The following is a 12,763-nucleotide window of genomic DNA, read 5'->3' on the forward strand; positions in this document are numbered from 1 at the left end:
ATGAATTTGGGAGATGATTCCAAGAAACCGCAGAGGGGTGCGGGGAGTGCAGCAGGGAATGTAAGGAGGGCATGGCATGTCAACAAGATGGTTATCACTGTGGGCGATTGGAGCTCAGTCCTACCAGGCAGCTCTGGAAGTTGATGTAGAGCAAGTCTTAGAGTCGTCCCAGTAGAAGAGCAAAGAAGGTGGGTGGGGGGAGTTGCTTCCAGGGATACTTCCAGCTTGCCCTGCCTAAATGTTCTTAGGACCAAAGAAAAGCCGCAGGAGAGTTGTAGATATTTGCAGCAGTATTGAGTGTGTACAGGTCAATGCAGCCAGTTATCAGCGAGGCCCCATAGCATCTGCTACATGGACCAAAGGCACTGAGACATGAGAACAGCACCACAGGCTGGGCCCAGTGGCTCACGCCTGTAATCCCAGCACTTTGGGAGGCTGAAGTGGGCGGATCACCTGAGGTCAGGAGTTCAAGACCAGCCTGGCCAACATGGTGAAACCCTGTCTCTACTAAAAATACAAAAATTAGCCGGGCATGGTGGCGGGTGCCTATAATCCCAGCTACTCGGAGGCTGAGGTAGGAGAATCGCTTTAACCTGGGAGGCAGAGGTTGCAGCGAGCCAAGATCGCGCCACAGCACTCTAGTCTGGGTGACACAGCAAGACTCCGTCTCAAAAAAATAAATAAATAAAATAAATTTTAAAAACAATAAAAAAAGAAAAAAAGAAGGAAACAGCACCACAAATGATGGGCTATCTGTTGAAGTGGCAAGAAGTAGGTTGTGATCTGGGAAGGCAGAGTGACACAGAGACACCGGCCTTGGCCAGCTTACCACATGGATGAATTGCTCGCACTTACGGGGATGTGAATGAATCATTCCTTCTTCTGTACTCCCAGGCAAAGCAGGGCCCTTGTGCTATTAGAGCATTAACTTTGTATGCCTACATGTACCCAACCAGACTATCAGTTGTGGATTGTGATCTCACTCACCATCCTGAGTCTAACAGCCAGCCAGGGTCTAGCATAGGGCAGGGACTCAGAAGGTATTTGAATGATGGATGGCTAGTTTGGTTTATACTCACAGCTCTACCCAGAGCTATTTACTGTGCTTAGAGCAGGATTATTTTGGATCCAAAAGGGCACGAGATTATCTTGTGTATGCACTTTGGAAGAGGATTGGAAAGGAGTGGTTGACCGGATGCCCTGAAATATTTTGGAACTCCTTCTCTATAAGTCCGAGCTGGTCCCAGGAGACACTTCCTTCCTCCCCTGCTGCTCCAGCAAGGCCTTGGTGGAACTTTGCCGAATCATCACTTTCATGGAAGACATTTTGCCGCAGTCCTGATGTCATCGGAGAAGCCTGGACTTTCCCTCTGGCCTCGGCCAACTGAGTGGCCTAAGCTTCTCTTTCTGACTAGTTCAGACAGCAGTTGCCTCTGGTTGCCAACCAGAGAAAGAGGCTATCATTGTCATTCAACAAGACAACGGCTTTCTGAAGTGGCCGTGTGACCTTTTCAGAAAATCCCCATAGAAAGGGGAAATATTTTGATGGTAAACAAGAGGAAAACAGAAACAACTCAGTCACCAAAATGGGGCCTCACACCCAGTGATTCTGACACAGACCTCAAGATAGAGGAAAGATAATAGGATCTCATCATAGAGTCCATAAAGAATCTCCGGAGGTCTAGTCAGTCCATCCTCCTGCTGGAGATACAACCAAACTGAATTCATTAAATAGCTATACTTAAAGATCTTTTAGGAAAGTTTTTTTTTTTGTTTTTTTGTTTTTTGTTTTGTCTTTTCTCATTAGACATCAGAAAATGTTTAGATAAGAAGCTCTTTGGAAAAGAGATTTCTTTTGTCTTTTCCCATTAGGGATCAAAAAATGTTTACAGGTAAGAAGGAATAATAGAACTTATTTCCTGGAAACTCATTTCATAGCTGAGGAAATTGAAGCAGAGCCAGTACTAAAATGTGTTCTTTGAGCCACAGTTCAGAAACTTCCTTAAATCATTCGTCAAGCGTTCCTTGAGTCCCTGCCCCATGGACTTTTACTTGGCGCTGGGGAAATGCAACTCAGCAAGGCAGTTTCTACACCCCTAGAAGGCAGCTTATAATCCAGATGAACGTGAATATTTGCATTGAATTAACTATAACCAGATGTCACCAATGCCATAATGAAGGCATGTTCAAATGCATCTTAAGTCTTACCAAGGGCCTTTTTGATTTTAAAAAATGGGCACCAGGCTAGGCGAGGTGGTTCTTGCCTGTAATCTTAGCACTTTGGGAGGCCCGAGGTGGGAGGATTGCTTGATTTCAGGAGTTTGAAACCAGCCCAGGCAACATAGTGAGACCTCATTTCTACAAAAAAATTTTAAAAATTAGGTACGCATGATGACACATACCTGTAGTTCCAGCTACTTGGGAGGCTGAGGTGGGACAATCACCTGAGCCTAGGAGGTCGAGACTGCAATGAGCCGTGATCATGCCACTGCACTTCTGCCTAGGAGACAGAGTGAGATCCTGTCTTAAAAAATACAAATAAATTAAAAAAAAAGAGAAATGAATTCACTGAGGCACACACTTTATAAACAATTGTGTAAATCCCTAAATTCTGCTGTAAAAACAGAAAACACATGCCCCCATCTCAAGTGTGTAGTACCAGGCTGTTATTTGTCGAAAGAGTTCAAAGGAGCTAGACCTTCCTACTGCTGCAACCTTGGAAATGTGGTCTCACTATGTTGCCTGGGCTGATTCTCCAAGATAAAAGAAGAAAAGGAAAATCCTCTATTCATCCAGATTTATTGTAGAAAACCACAATGAGGCTGGGCGCGGTGGCTCACGCCTGAATCCCAGCACTTTGGGAGGCCAAGGTGGGCAGATGACTTGAGGTCAGGAGTTCAAGACCAGCCTGGCCAACATGGTGAAAACCCATCTCTACTAGAAATACAAAAATTAGCTTGACGTGGTGGCGGGTGCCTATAATCCAAGCAATCCAAGCTACTTGGGAGGCTGAGGCAGGAGAATCACTTAAACCCAGTAGGTGGAAGTTGCAGTGAGTCAGGATCGTGCCACTGCACTCCAGCCTGGGCAACAAAGCGAGACTCTGTCTCAAACAAACAAACAAACAAAAATAAAGGAAAACCACAATGATACTCTCTCTCTCTCTCTCTCTCTATATATATATATATATGTAACAAGAGTTCTCTTGTTGCTCAGGCTGGAGTGCAATGGTGCGGTCTTGCCTCACTACAACCTCCACCTCCCAGGTTCAAGCAATTCTCCTGCCTCAGCCTCCCGAGTAGCTGGGATTACAGGCATGTGTCACCACACCCGGCTGATTTTTGTATTTTTAGTAGAGATGGGGTTTCACTATGTTGGCCAGGCTGGTCTTGAACTCCTGACCTCATTATCTGCCCGCCTCAGCCTCCCAAAGTGCTGGGATTACAGGCGTGAGCCACCACGCCCAGCAACTCTGTAGCTATTTTAAGCAGGAAGGGATTTATTTATGCAAGTAGGTGCTTACACGATTTTTTTGTTTGTTTTGTTTTGTTTTTTTGAGATGGAGTCTCGCTCTGTTGCCCAGGCTGGAATGCAGTGGCGCAATCTCAGCTCACTGCAACCTCCGCCTCCTGGGTTCAAGCAATTCTCCTGCTTCAACCTCCCAAGTAGCTGGGATTACAGGCGCCTGCCAGCATGCCCAGTTCACTTTTGTATTTTTAGTAGAGACGGGGTTTCACCATGTTGGCCAGGCTGATCTCGAACTCCTGAACTCAAAGTGATCTGCCTGCCTTGGCCTCCCAAAGTGGTAGGATTACAGGCGTGAGCCACCGTGCCCAGCCCTAAACAGTTGTTGGAAGAGCAGGTACCTGGCTGGAACTTTGGGCATGACGTCCATAGTAACACTGCAGAACTGGCCTGCCACAGGAGCTGCTCCATCAGCCCCATCCAGGAAAGTGAGGAATCAGAAAACCACCCGTGTAACTGTGTTCATGGACAGGCCACTTTCATTTTTTAGGGACCAGAAAAGCCGCCACTGCCGCATCTAGGACAGAGTCATGCTATGTCTGCCAGGTCTATACCAGCAAAAGATGGGTGCCCTGTGTTCTCTCAACACCCACAAAGCTAGAGCAGCACACTGGGATGGACCTGCAGGAACACTCTATGTGTGTGTGCCTGTACTTGCTGGAGAAACAGCAGCAACAGCCAGAAACCTGGCCTCTCCCTTGTTGTTACCTTCTAAACCAGGCCCAGATGGATCTGTTTGTCAGAACATGCATTACATTTGGAACTTTGACTGCAAGGAAGTCTGGGAAATGTAGCTTTCAGCTTTCCAGCCTTTTAGTACAGGAAGGCACACTGGAAAACGAGTAGAATGAGATCATCTATAATAGCTACCACATTCAACATCTCAAACAGCCACTGCCCTGTGGACCTTGTCATCTCTTACCTGGACGATTGCAATCTCCTCATAACCAATCTCTCTGCTCCCAAGTTCCGTTTTCAATCTATTCTCTGTGGTGTGCTTGAGGTTTTTTCTCTAAGATACATCCTTGATTATGTCGCTTTTCTGCTCAAAGTCTTGTCACCCATAAAAATAAGAACCAACTGGGTGCGGTAGCTCACACCTGTAATCCCAGCACTTTGGGAAGCCAAGGTGGGAGGATTGCTTGAGCTCCAGGAATTTGAGAACAGTCTGGATGGTAAAACCCCATCTCTACAAAATATACAAAAATTAGCCAGGCATGGTGGTGCACGCCTGTAATTCCAGCTACTAGGGAGGCTGAGGCAGGAGAATCCCTTGAACTCAGGAGGTAGAGGCTGCAGTGAGCTGAGATTGAACCACTGCACTCCAGCCTGGGCGACAGAGTGAGACTGCCTCAAACCAACAAGCAAAAAAACCCATTCTCCTTTCAAACGTCTTAATGACCTGGCTCCAACCCATCTTACTAGCTGCAAATCCTGCCACTTTGCCACACTCCCAGGCTTCAGTCACACCAGATACTAAATGCTTTCTAATCCCAACCCCTACCCCCAAACCCCAATCTTGTCATTGTTGTTCATGTTGTTCCTCTGGCTAGAATGCCCTGCCAGCCTTCATTTTCTCATTTTTAATTCCCTTGCCCAGGTTGGGAATGGTGGCTCATTGTCTGTAATCCCACTGCTTTAGGAGGCCGAGGCAGGCAGATGGCTTGAGCCCAGGAGTTTGAGACCAGCCTGGGCAACGTAGCAAGATCCCATGTCTACAAAACATTTAAAGAAAAGTTAGCTGGGCATGGTGGTACATGCTTGTAGTCCCAGCTACTTGGGAGGCTGAGACAGGTAGATTGCTTGAGTCCAGTCTGAGAGTTTGAGGCTGCAGTGAGTTATGTCACATGACTGCACTCCAGCCTGGGTGACACAGTGAGATCATCTCTACATTTTTTTTTTTTCTTTTTGAGACGGAGTCTCACTCTGTCATCCAGGCTGGAGTGCAGTAGCGTGATCTCTGCTCACTGCAACCTCCACTTCCAGATTGAAGTGATTCTCGTGCCTCAGCTATCCGAGTAGCTGGGATCACAGGTGGGCACCAACACGCCCAGCAATGTTTTGTATTTTTTGTTGTTGTTGTTGAGACACAGTGTCACTCTGTCACCCAGGCTGGAGTGTAGTGGTGCCATCTTGGCTCACTACTACCTTCGCCTCCTGAGTTCAAGCAATTCTCCTGCCTCAACCTCCCAAGTATCTGGGACTACACGCACGCACCAACACACCTACCCTAATTTTTTTATATATTTTTAGTACAGACTGGGTTTCTCCATGTTGGCCAGGCTGGTCTCAAACTGCTGACCTCAAGTGATCCACCCGCCTTGGCCTCCCAAAGTGCTGAGATTACAGACATGACTCACCACACCTGACCTAAAATTTTTTCTTTCAATAAAAACGTAATAATAATTCTCTGTCCAAGGCCAGGCACGGTGGCTCACTCCTGTAATCCCAAAAGGGAGGCCGAGGCGGGTGGATTACCTGAGGTCAGGAATTCAGGACCAGCCTGGCCAGCATGGTGAAACTCCGTCTCTACTAAAAAAATACAAAAATTTGGGCCGGGCGCGGTGGCTCACGCCTGTAATCCCAGCACTTTGGGAGGCCGAGGCGGGCGGATCACAAGGTCAGGAGATCGAGACCACGGTGAAACCCCGTCTCTACTAAAAATTACAAAAAATTAGCCGGGTGCGGTTGTGGGCGCCTGTAGTCCCAGCTACTCGGGAGGCTGAGGCAGGAGAATGGCGTGAACCCGGGAGGCGGAGCTTGCAGTGAGCCGAGATCGCGCCACTGCACTCCAGCCTGGGCTGGGCGACAGAGCGAGACTCCGTCTCAAAAAAAAAAAAAAAAAAAAAAAAACAAAAATTAGCCGGGTGTGGTGGCGGGCACCTGTAATCCCAGTTATTCGGGAGGCCAACACAGGAGAATTGCTTGAACCCAGGAGGCACAGGTTGTGGTGAGCCAAGATTGCGCCATTGCCCTCCAGCCTGGGCAACAAGAGAGAAACTCCATCTCAAAAAAACAGAAACAAAAACAAAAACAAAAAAACGATCCCCTGTCCAAGTATTACCACCTCTAGGAATTTTCCTTTTCTTTTTCCCTTTTTCCCCACAGGCACAATTAATAGATTCTTCTGGCATTTACAACCATCTCTACTGCTCCCCTCACTTTGTATAGTTATATGTGTAATTCCAAGGTGATGGAATGGATCATGTTTCTATTTATCTGTGTATGCCCAGTGTTTGACTCTTGATAGATTATGAATACTTGTTGAACAAGTGAATGAATGAATGAATGATTGTATGATTATCCTGGGTGTCTAAGACACCCAATCCCACCTGATTGGCTTTTCTCTTCAGTTTATAGACATGCTCATCTCAAAAGGCCAGCTCTCCTTTGATCCACTGGTGATTACCGTACCACTGTTCTTCATTTCGTGGCCCCATTAGTCGAGCAAATTGTCTTGCTTGCTGTCTTCCCACCTTCCTCCCAGTCACTGCTCAGCCTTACACTCCACAGAAACCACCCTTGTCAAGGGCACCCATTATCTACCGGTTGCAAAACAAAATGATAGTTTTCAATCCTTGTCTTATTAACCCTTTGCCTCAGTTGACTTTGTAAACGCGCCTTCCTTCTTGAATCTAATAATTTCCTGGACTAACGCTTTCTTCTTAATTTCTTCATGTGCTCTTGTCCCTTTGCCAGGACACAGTTTCTGTCCCTAGTCCTATCCTCTTCTTGTTCACCCAACACTCTGGGTGATCTCTTGGCTTCAAGCCCTATCAGTTCGCTGCCAAGACATCAAACTTGTGCCTATCTACGGGACATTCTTCTGCCTGCTAGGTGCACCTGATGAGGCTCATTAGGCCTGTATGTGTGGAGTTTTGAAGTTCGGAAGTTTGAAGATGAACTCAGGCACTACTGCAATGACCTCCAAACTGGTGCCTCTGTGCTGCTCTGATCCCTTGCTATGTGCACTAACACTGCACCCAGAACTAGTGACCTTGTTAAAACTAGCATCTGTCTGGCCATGGTGGCTTATGCCTGTAATCCCAACACTTTGGGAGGCTGACATGGGTGGACAGCTGAGGTCAGGAGTTTGAAACCAGCCTGGCCAACATGGTACAACCCTGTTTCTAACAAAAATACAAAAATTAGTTGGGCGTGGTGGTGCACATCTGTAATCCCAGCTACTGGGGAGGCTGAGGCATAAGAATCACTTGAACCTGGGAGGCAGAGGTTGCAGTGAGCTGAGATTGCACCACTGCACTCCAGTCTGGGCAACAGAGCAAGGGACTCTTTCTCAAAAAAAAAAAAAAAAAAAAAAAAAAAACCCCAAAACGGCCAGGTATGGTGCCTCACACCTGTAATCCCAGCACTTTGGGAGGCTGAGGCGGGCGGATCACGAAGTCAGGAGTTTGAGACCAGTCTGGCCAATAAGGTGAAACTCCATCTCTACTAAAAATACAAAAATTAGCTGGGTGTGGTGACAGGCACCTGTAGTCTCAGCTACTCGAAAGGCTGAGGCAGAAGAATCGCTTGAACCTGGGAGGCAGAGGTTGCAGTGAGCTGAGACTGTGCCACTGCACTCCAGGCTGGGCAACATAGCGAGACTCCGTTTAAAAACAAACAAACCAACAAAAAAACCAAAACTAAAAAAACCCCACTAGCATCTGACTGGTCACTATTTTACTCAATGGCTCTGCATGCCATCAGAGCAAAAGCCAAAGTCCTTACAATGGACCAGAAGCCTTAGCAGGCTGTACACAGTTTGGCCCCATTATCTTCCTACCTCATTTCTTATTTCTTTTTCTTTTCTCTCTCTCTCTCTCTCTCTCTCTCTCTGTGTGTGTGTGTGTGTGTGTGTGTGTGTGTGTGATGGAGTCTCACTGTTACCAAGACTAGAGTGCAGTGGCGTGATCTCAGCTTATTGCAACCTCCATCTCCCGGGTTGAAGCAATTCTTGTGCCTCAGCCTCCTGAGTAGCTGGGATTACAAGCTCCTGCTACCATGCCCGGCTAATTTTTGTATTTTTAGTAGAGGCGGGCTTTCACCATGCTGCCCAGGCTAGTCTCAAACTCCTGACCTCAGGGTGATCCACCCGCCTCAGCTTCCCAAAGTGCTGGGATTACAGGCGTGAGCCACCACACCCAGCCCTCATTTCTTATTTCTATCCACTCTGGCTACTGCAGCCCAAACCTTCTAGCTGTTCTTTTTTCTTTCTCTTTTTTAAATATGCATTTTTGAAAAATTTTTTTAATTTTTAAAATTTTTAATTATTTTTAAGAGACAGTGTCTTGCTCTGTCACCCAGGCTGGAGTGCAGTGGTACAGTAATGGCTCACTAAAGTCTTGAATTCCTGGACTCCAGCACTTCCCTTCTCTTAGCCTCCCAAGCACAGCCACTATGCTGGCTGCCAATTTTTTTAAATTGTGGCAGAGTCTCAGTACGTTGCCCAGTCTCCTGAACTGAGTAGCTGGGATCACACACATATGCTACCATGCCCTGTTCTTCTAGCTGCCTTTTTTTTTTTTTTTTTGAGAGGGAGTCTCACTCTATCGCCCAGGCTGGAGTCCAATGGGCCATCTCGGTTCACTGCAACCTCTGCCTCCTGGGTTCAAGTGATTTTCCTGCCTTAGCCTCCTGGAGTAGCTGGGACTACAGGTGCCCACCACTATGCCCAGCTAATTTTTATGTTTTTAGTGGAGACAGACTTTTGCCATGTTGGCCAGGCTGGTCTCGAACTTCTGACCTCAGGTGATCTGCCCGCCTTGGCCTCCCAAAGTGCTGGGATTACAGGCATGAGCCACCGTGCCTGACCTTTCCTTTTCTTTTTTAACTTTTATTTTAGGTTCAGGAATACATATGCAGGTTTGTTAATGCAGGCAAACTCGTGTCACAGTGGTTTGGTGTATAGACCATTTTGTCACCCAGGTACTAAGCATAGTACCCGATAGTTATTTTTCCTGATTCCCTCCCATGTCCCTCCAGCAGGCCCCAGTGTCTGCTGTTCCCCTCTTTATGCCCACTGGTTCTCGTTATTTAGCTCCCATTTATAAGTGAGAACATGTAATATTTGGTGTTCTGTTCCTGCAGGATGTGATGATGAAATGAAACACTGATTTAGTGTCAGATGTCTGAGTCCTGGCACTGCCTTTTAGCGGCTGGTTAATCTTGAGAGGAGTCACTTTACCTTTCCAGATCTGTTTCCTTACCTATAAAATAAAATGATTGAACCAGAAAAGAGATGGCGGATAAGTTTCTCTTTTGGTGCTAAGCCTGATAAATGGCTAGTGATTTTCTGGATAATTTGTTGAGAATACCAGGCTCAGTGGCGTAGAGTTAAGTTTGCTAAGGATGCTGGCCTCCAGCTCCACCCATGTTCCTGCAAAGGACGTGATTTTGTTCTTGTTTGTTCCTTTTTTTTTTGGGGGGGGGGTCTTACTCTGTCACCAGGTTGAAGTGCAGTGGGGCACAATCACAGCTCACTGCAGGCCCAACCTCATAGGCTCAAGCAATCCTTCCACCTTAGCCTCCTGAGTGCCTGGGACTACAGGTGTGCACCACCATTCCCCAACTAATTTGTAGAGACAGGGTCTCCCTTCATTGTCCAGGCTGGTCTCGAACTCCTGGGCTCAAGTGATCCTCCCACCTCAGCCTCTCAAAGTGCTGGGATTACAGGCACGAACCACCATGCCCGGCCAATCACTCTTTTTTATGGCTGCATAGTGTTCCATGGTGAACATGCATTCTAGCCATTCTTTTTTTTTTTTTCTTTTTTGAGATGGAGTCTCACTCTGTTGCCCAGGCTGGAGTGCAGTGGCGCAATCTCGGCTCACTGCAAGCTCTGCCTCTGGGGTTCACATCATTCTCCTGCCTCAGTCTCTTGAGTAGCTGGGACTACAGGCGCCCGCCACCACACCTGGCTAATTTTTTTGTATTTTTAGTAGAGACGGAGTTTCATCGTCTCTACTAATGGAGCCAGGATGGTCTCCATCTCCTGACCTCATGATCCGCCCGCCTCGGCCTCCCAAAGTGCTGGGATTACAGGGTGAGCCACCACACCCGGCCTCACATTCTAGCTATTCTTAAAGGCACCAAGCACACTCTTGCTCTGCCTGGAGTATACTTCCTCTGAGTATCTGCATTAATCTGTCCCTCACTGTCTTTAGTTCCTCTCAATGTCACCTTCTCAGGGAAGTCTTTCCTTACCACCTTTGAAATATTGCAACCAGCTTTCAGCTTTATTTTGTCTCTGCTTTATTTTTTCTATTCCCTTCTCTGCTCTGTGTTTCTTCATAGTACTTACCATCATCAAGCATGCTTTATATTTTACTTACTTGTTTTTTGTTTGTCTGCTCCCAACAGAAGCAAGCTCCATGAGGACAGAATTTATGCCTATTTTGTTCACTGCTGTTTTCTCCAGGTCTAGAAAAATAATTGGGATATAGTAGGAGTTCAATGAACATTTACAGAATGAATGATTATCTCTACTCCAAATTTTTCTGCTGTCTTCTATCTTACCCCCAATTATCTGACTCTTACCATAATACCATGACTCTTGTATTTTAAATATATCGTGAATCCTCTCTTCTCCATCTACTTTGCCACTACCCTGGACTCGGATGGATATGCCTATCTGATCTCAGCATTCCCTGTCTGAAACCTTTCTGAACTCCCTGGCATGGCAGACACTTTTCCTCATGAACTGACCCCTGTCTGTCTCTCAATTTCATCTCACATCACTGCCTTGCAACCCTCCAGCATAGAAAACTCCTTGCCTTTACACACCTGAATCTACAATTTATTTGGTTCCTTGGTGATTTTTGCTCACCTGAAATGCACTTCTCTTCTTTGCCTCGCTAGCTTGCAGGCAAACTTCAAGCCTCTCAGCTCTCCCCCAGTTTGGCCCTTTAAGCCAGAATATATAAGTACTCCCCAAAACAAAAAAACAAAAGCAGAACAAACAAACAAAGAATATATAACTACTCACACAGCATCCTGGGCTTACACACCATACAACCATTGGCTGGTTGCTTACCTGCCTTCATAAGATACGAGTTCCTTGAGGATGGGCACCATAGCTCATTTTCTTTTCTTTCTTTCTCTTTCTTTCTTTCTTCCTTTCTTTATTCCTTTCTTTCTTTTCTTTCTTTCTTTTCTTTTCTTTTCTTTCCTTCCTTCCTTCCTTCCTTCCTTCCTTCCTTCCTTCCTTCCTTCCTTCCTTCCTTCCTTCCTTCCTTCCTTCCTTCCTTCCTCTCTCTTTCTCTCTTTCTTTTCTCTCTCTCTTTCTTTTCCCTCTCTCTCTTTCTTCTCTCTCTCTCTCTCTTTCTCTCTCTCTTTCTCTTTACTCTCTCTCTCTCTCTATCTTTTTTCCTCTTTAAAACTCTTGTTGCCAGGCCGGAATGCAATGGCTTACTTCAACCTTTGCCTCCTGGGTTCATGTGATTCTCCTGCCTCAGCCTCCTGAGTAGCTGGGATTACAGGCACCCGCCACCATGCCTGGCTAATTTTTTTATATTTTTAGTAGAGATGGGGTTTCACCATGTTGGCCAGGCTGATCTCCATCTCCTGACCTCAGGTAATCCACCCACCTCAGCCTCCCAAAGTGCTGGGATAACAGAGAGGAGCCACAGTGTCTGGTCAGCTCATTTACTTTTCTATCTTCGGGATGATGCACAGAACCTGACACATAATAGATGCTTGAAAAATGTTTGTTGGATGAAACAATAGCTGGATGTTTAGATGAATCATCATAACAGAAAATACTTAGATGAGACTTATAATGGTGCTGTTCTAAAGACTGCACCTACAGTTACACGTGGAATCCTCTTAATACTCTCAAGGAAGTGGGTACTGCTAAAGAGTCTAAAGGTCATGAATGGCTAAGTTAATTGCCCATATTCACCCAGTGAGTGGCAGAGATGGGATTCAGACTCAAGCATCTGGCTCCAGACTGTGTGTGTGTGTGTGTGTGTGTGTATTTTTTTTCTTGACTGTTTTTGATTGACACATAATAACTGTACATATTTATGGGATACAGTGTGATATTTCAATACATGTATACAATGTGTGATGATCAAATCAGTGTAATTACCAAATCAAATCCAACATGTCAAACATTTACTATTACTTTGTGTGGGGACAGATGGTATTCTTTTTAAATTTTTATTTATTTTAAATTTAATGTATTTTTGGGGCACAGAGTCTAGCTCTGTCACCCAGGCTGAAGTGCAGTAGCAGA

The sequence above is a fragment of the Macaca nemestrina genome, chromosome 3 (assembly GCF_043159975.1).
Source record: "Macaca nemestrina isolate mMacNem1 chromosome 3, mMacNem.hap1, whole genome shotgun sequence".
Lineage (NCBI taxonomy): Eukaryota > Metazoa > Chordata > Mammalia > Primates > Cercopithecidae > Macaca > Macaca nemestrina.